We start from the raw sequence: 6390 nt of genomic DNA, 5'->3' as shown, positions 1-6390 counted from the left end.
GCTGTCATCTAGGGATGCAGCATCACCAGAACAGAGCACCTAGATGTGGGGCTATCCTGGCAAATCCGGGACAGTTGACATCTATGTATATGCAGTATAGTAGAATGTTGTTCTGGGATTTTCTTTGATCCTAGGGTTCAGTATGGATTTTCTTTTTAAAGGAGTACTCCAGGCAGATATAAAAGACAAAAAATAATAAAACTCTGTAAATACCTGAATTTCACTTGGTATCCGACTCTTGTGGTGCTTGTACAGCAGGCTGGAGAGTCGGAGGAGGAATCAGCTGCAGAAGGAGCCAATCATGCTGATAGGAGGAGAAAGCAAACAGATGAACTCATCACTGTGCTGCTTTTCCTTTCACTGTCCAGTTACAGGCTGGGGGAGATCAAGGACAACCTGGGCTCAGAGGAAGCGGGTTGAATGATGCTGGCCCACAAATTTTGAATATCTAGTAGCAGAAAAAGTACTGTGGGTGAAATCTTTAATTCAAGTAAAAGCCAGTTTAGTTATGTTATCTCTTAATGAGCGTTTTAATTTTATTGTGTTATTTTTAGCTGGAGCTCTGCTTTAAGCACACTGAAATTCTGGATAAACTAAGGTTTTTGAGGATGCAAGCATTTTCTTTTTTTACATGTCAGGAGCAGACTAATAAATTACTTCTGATGGCAACTGAATAATTTCCAGACAAATCCAATAGGATTAGGACAAGCCGGAGGCAGCTAAAAATTTCACTTTGGCGCCAATGTTGATTTTTTTATGAATGAAAACCCCCAGGTAGAGAGATGACATCACCGATAACTGAAAATATAAATATAAACCATCCCCAGAGAGAGTTTAGGATGAGCTCATCGGATATCTGACCACGTGACAGGATGGTTTCAATGCATTTGTAATGAGGGAGGTCAGACACCGCAGAGACGAGAGATTCCGTTTCCCTCTTTATCTCGTGTCGGCTACAGAATGACCTCATCTCATTCACCGCCATTCAATAGTTCCTCCTTCCCCGGACACCATCAAAGACCTGCTTTACTATGTAAATGACCGCACACAGATCAATACATGGTAACCTAAGCCGTACAAATGTTTCCTAGTGCTGAGATACTTCTTGGATATGATGAAGCATTGCTATTTTTTGCATCATTTTGTACTTATATGCTATTGTAACATATTACGTAGAAGTATTAAACTTCAACATTCCAATTATTTTATTTTATTGTTTTTATTTATTTATTGGTATTAATATTCCAATTCATCGTTTCAACATTTTGTATCTGTGTGGTTTGATTGAGATTATCTATATTTGTTTTAAAGCAAGAGAAACTAAAGTCATTTAAAGGTGATCTGTGCCTATCCAAATCTAGAAATAAAATTCTATCTGGAGTTAGGTTAGTGTTCTATTAGATATACAGGTGAATGTGACCCAATTAACGTGTCCTAATAGATATATAGTGCATTCGTAAAGTATTATTCGGTTCCCCTTCACTTTTTTCGATTTTGATATGTTGCAGCCTGATACTACAGTTGTTCAATACAGTCCCCCCCCCCCCCCCCCCCCCCCCCCTTCCTGCCCAAGCCAATTTTCAGCTTTCAGCGCTGTTGCTTTTTTAAATGACAATTGCGCGGTCATGCTACACTGTACCCAAACAAAACTTTTATCAATTTGTTCATACAAATAGAGCTTTCTTTTGGTAGTATTTGAAAACCTCTGGGGTTTTTAATTTTTGCTAAACAAATAAAAAAGACAGAGGTTTTTCTTTGTTTCTGTTATAAAATTTTGTAAATAAGTACGTTTTATCCTTTACTGATGGGCACTGATGAGGTAGCACTGATGAGGTGGCACTGATAGGCACTGATGATGGGCACTAATATGCAGCACTGATGGGCACTGATAGGTGGCACTGATATGCAGCATTGATGGAATTAATAGGAGGCACTGACGGGCACTCATAGGTGGAACTGATGGGCACTGAAAGGCGACACTGATGGCACTGAAAGGCTGCACTGATGGGGACTTATGGGTGGCACTGATGGGCACTGATAGGTGGCACTGATGGACACTGATAGATGGCACTAATGGGCATCACTGATAAGGAGGCACTGGCAGGCATTAGTGATGGGCACTGATTGGCATAATTTGTGGGCATAGATTGGCATCATTTGTGGGCACAGATTGGCATCCCTGGTGGCCATGAGTGGCATACCTGGTGGTCATCAGTGGTGGGCATCCCTGGTGGTCCTGGTGGCATCCCTGGTGGTCCTATGTGGGCATCCTGGGGGGGAGGGGCTGCGCTGATAATCAATCAGCACAGAACCCCCCCTGTCAGGAGAGCAGCCGATCGGCTCTCCTCTAGTCGCGTCTGTCAGATGCAATAGAGGAGAAGCCGATACACGGCTCTTCCTGTTTTCACCTTGATCATTGGACACGGCTGATCATGTGGTAAAGAGCCTCCGTCAGAGGCTCTTTACCGGGATCGGTGTTGCAGTGTGTCAGACTGACACACAGCACCACCGATCACAGGACTGCGCGCCCCCCACGGCGCACGCCGGCTCGTTATCCTGAAAGACGTCATATGACAACCAGGCAGGATAATGGAACCACCGCCCAGTCATCATTTTGCTATAGGCCGGGAGAGAAGTGGTTAAATTCATTTTTTTTCCTCATTAACCACTTGCCGACCAGATTTACTGCTACAGGCAGCCGCGCTGTGCAGAAACACGTATAAATACATGATTCTGCACCTCCTGGTTTTGGGCGCCAGTGCACGCCACTGGCAGCTTACTTATGCTGTTATTTTACACAACAGGATCTAATCAGCGGGTCCCACGGACCTAATCTCTGTCGGCACCCGATGATCATTCGGTACACTGGCAGAATGCCAGTCTGCATATGTAAACAAGGCAGGTTGTTATTCTGTCAGTAGAGAAGACATGGATCCTGTGTCTCTGTAAGGCCGGGTTAACACTGCTCCGACACGGATGTTGCACGACTTCTGATCCAACTTTGCTCTGCAACTTCAGGTTCGACTTCTATGTGACTTCAATGAACAGGATCCGACTTTAAGGTGATTGCGACTTGTCCTTTGACCAATCAAAACAATTCCTTTGCTTGTGGTATGGAGAAAACATCACGCCAAATTTGTCAAAAATAAATAAATGGCGTGGGGTCTCCCGCAGATTCGAACCAGGCCCTTTGGGTCTGATATCAATCTGAGGGGGACCCCACGCCAAAAATGTAAAAAAAATGGCGTGGGGTCCCCCCCAAAATCCATTCCAGACCCTTATCCGTGCATGCAGCCCACCAGGTCAGGAAAGGGGGGGGGGCGACAGGCAACGGCACTGTGCTGTCACAAGGGGCAGGGTCCCCATATACAAAGGGTACCCAAAAAAGTATTTGTTAGTGCCCGATTTGTCCGCTGCAATATCGCAGTCCCGCTTTAAGTCACTAATCGCCACTATTACTAATAAAAAAAATAAAATAAAAATATTCCATAGTTTGTAGCCGCTATAACGCAAGCCAATCAATATACGCTTATTGGGATTTTTAGCAGAATACATATTGGCCTAAATTCATAAAGAAATTAGATTTTTTACATTTTTTTTTTAGATGTGTTTTAGAGCAGAAAGTAAAAAAAAATATTGTTTTTTTTTTTTCAAAATTGTCGCTCTTTTCTGTTTATAGTGCAAAAAATAAAAAATGCAGAGGTAATCAAATACCACCAAAAGAAAGCTCTATTTGGGGGGGATGGATTTCAACGACCAAATGCTTCAACCCTATTTGTCATTAAGGAGGTCCTGTTTCTGGTACAAGAAAGTAGCACTATATTTAATTAATTTGGCCATTTATAATGCCTACATAATTCACACCAAATCCACGGAAAGCCCTGCCCACTTCCTAAAATTAATCAAACAAGTTGTTACGTCCCTCATCTACCAACAAAGACCCCCCCCAGAAAACCTTCTCTCTGATGCTGTTAGCTGACTTCATGAGCGCCACTTCCCAGACAACATTCCACCATCTGAAGCAGGCTGAAGACGCCAAAAAAGATGTTGAGTATGCAGCAAAAGAGGATTTCCAAGTGATACCAGCTACCATTGTCCCCAGTGTCCCTCCAAACCCAGCCTTTGCATTGGTGAATGCTTCCGACTGTATCACACATCCCTAAAATATTAGCCCATATTCTTAACCATTTGCTTCCTCCAATAACCATGCCACTGCCTTCCACGTGAACTGACCCTGGCCTGTTTTTTGACTATACCCCTGCCTAACGTTTGGACTGCTTCCACGTGAACTGATCCTGGCCTGTTTTATCAACTACGCTTCTGCCCACTGCTTGGACTGCTTTCACCTGAACTGACCCTGGCCTGTTTTATGGACTATGCTTTTGCCTACCGCTTGGACTGATCTGTTGCCCTGCTACTGTAGTACACAGGGGTCTCACATGTGAGGGGCTCCAGAAATGTTTTTCCGGATGGAGTAAAAAATTTTTTTGTTGTCTCCGGGTTTCGTAATTTCCAGATTAGGGTCTGGAGTCCAGAGGCTCATAGAGATTTGGGTGGGATAAGCTTCTACCCCAGTGCCCCTGTGCACAGGTCTTACCTGATTGCGGCCCTCAGCCTGCTGATGACGTACCGCCATCATGCCTTTGCCTGCCCCATAAACTGACCACACCTCTGCCTGCTACCTGGACTATGCAAATAATTAGCTGTAGCAAGAGGCAGTATGTTTATGAAGGGCTGGAGAGCGGTACAATAATGAGTGTCTGCAGAAAACAGTGTACCAGGACCAATAATATGGCTATGCTGGCTGTCTCTGCCTGCACAATTTCTATGGACAAATGCTTTGGCTGTGCTGACTTAAGACAATATTCCTGCCTGCTGCCTGGATAATTACTATTGTTGTCGCTAAGCACATCCCTGCCTGCTGCCTGGACCAATTCTCTCCTCTGTGGACACTACTAAAACCACAGGTAATACTTTTTTTTTACCCTTTCCTCAATAGAATTTATTTTGGAGTGTAATTTTTGGTATATAAATGCTATGTGTTAGAAATATGAAGGGCCTTAAAACATTATAGGTTGTCAGGAAATGAGAAGTGTAATTTATGCTTGTAGAATGCCTGAAGGTGCTACTTCAATGTTGGGCCTCTGTATGTGGTCAGGCTGTGTAAAAGTCTCACACATGTGGTATTGCCATACTCAGAAGGAGTAGCAGAATGTATTTTGGGGTGTCATTTTTGCTATGTACATGCTAAGTGTTGGAAATATCTTAAAAATTGACAACTTTGTGGAAAAAAAATGTGTTTTCATTTTTTTCCCACATTTTCCAAAAACTTCTTGAAAAAAATGAACCATTCAAAAGACTCATTATGCCTCATAGATTATACATTGGGGTGTTTGCTTTCCAAAATGGGGTCATTTTGTGGGCATTTCCATTGTCCTGGTGCTCCAGCGCCTTCAAAAGTGTGATAGGTCATCATGAAATTATATGTGTAATTTATGCCCCTAGAACACCTGACGGTGTTCCCTGCATGTTGGGCCTCTGTATGTGGACAGGCAATGAAAAAGTCTCACACATGTGGTATCGCCATACTTGGGAAGAATAGCACAATGTGTTTTGGTGTGTGGTTGCAAGCATGCATATGTTGTGTGAGAGAAATAACCTGTTAATATGACAATTTTGTAAAAGAAAAAGAAACAAAAAAACAAAACATAAATCTTCAGTTTGCAAAGAATTGTGGGAAAAAATTACAAACTCACCATGCGACTTACTAAATACCTTGGGATATCTACTTTCCAAAAAAGGGGTCATTTGGGGGGTATTTGTACTTGCCTGGCTTGTTAGTGTCTCAAGAAATGAGATAGGCCTCCAGTACATCAGATGTGATCAATTTTCAATGATTGGCACCATAGTTTGTAGACTCTATAACTTTCACGAGGACCAAATAATATCCACTGATTTGGGGTTTTTTTACCGAAGATATGTAGCCGTATACATTTTGGCCAAAATTTATGAAGAAAGGTTACTAATTTGCAAAATTTCATGACAGAAACAAAGAAAAAGGCATTTTTACACCAAATTTTCAGTCTTTTTTTATTTATAGCACAAAATTTAAAAAACTCACTAGTGATTACCGTATTTATTGGCGTATAAAACACGCACAGGCGTATAACATGCACATTCATTTTAAGAGGGAAGTTTCAGGAAAGAAACTTACATTTTAAATAAGGAACTCTGATGCAAAATAAGGGTCAGTGCCCATCTGCAGCCTCACCATTGCCATCAATGCAGCCTGATCAATGCCCATCTGCAGTCTCACCATTGCCTTCAATGCAGCAGCCTCACCATTGCCTTCAATGCAGCAGTCTCACCATTGCCTTCAATGCAGCAGCC

This window comes from Aquarana catesbeiana, linkage group LG01 (assembly GCF_042186555.1).
Source record: "Aquarana catesbeiana isolate 2022-GZ linkage group LG01, ASM4218655v1, whole genome shotgun sequence".
NCBI classification, from domain to species: domain Eukaryota; kingdom Metazoa; phylum Chordata; class Amphibia; order Anura; family Ranidae; genus Aquarana; species Aquarana catesbeiana.
Note: the sequence above shows the minus strand (reverse complement) of the source record.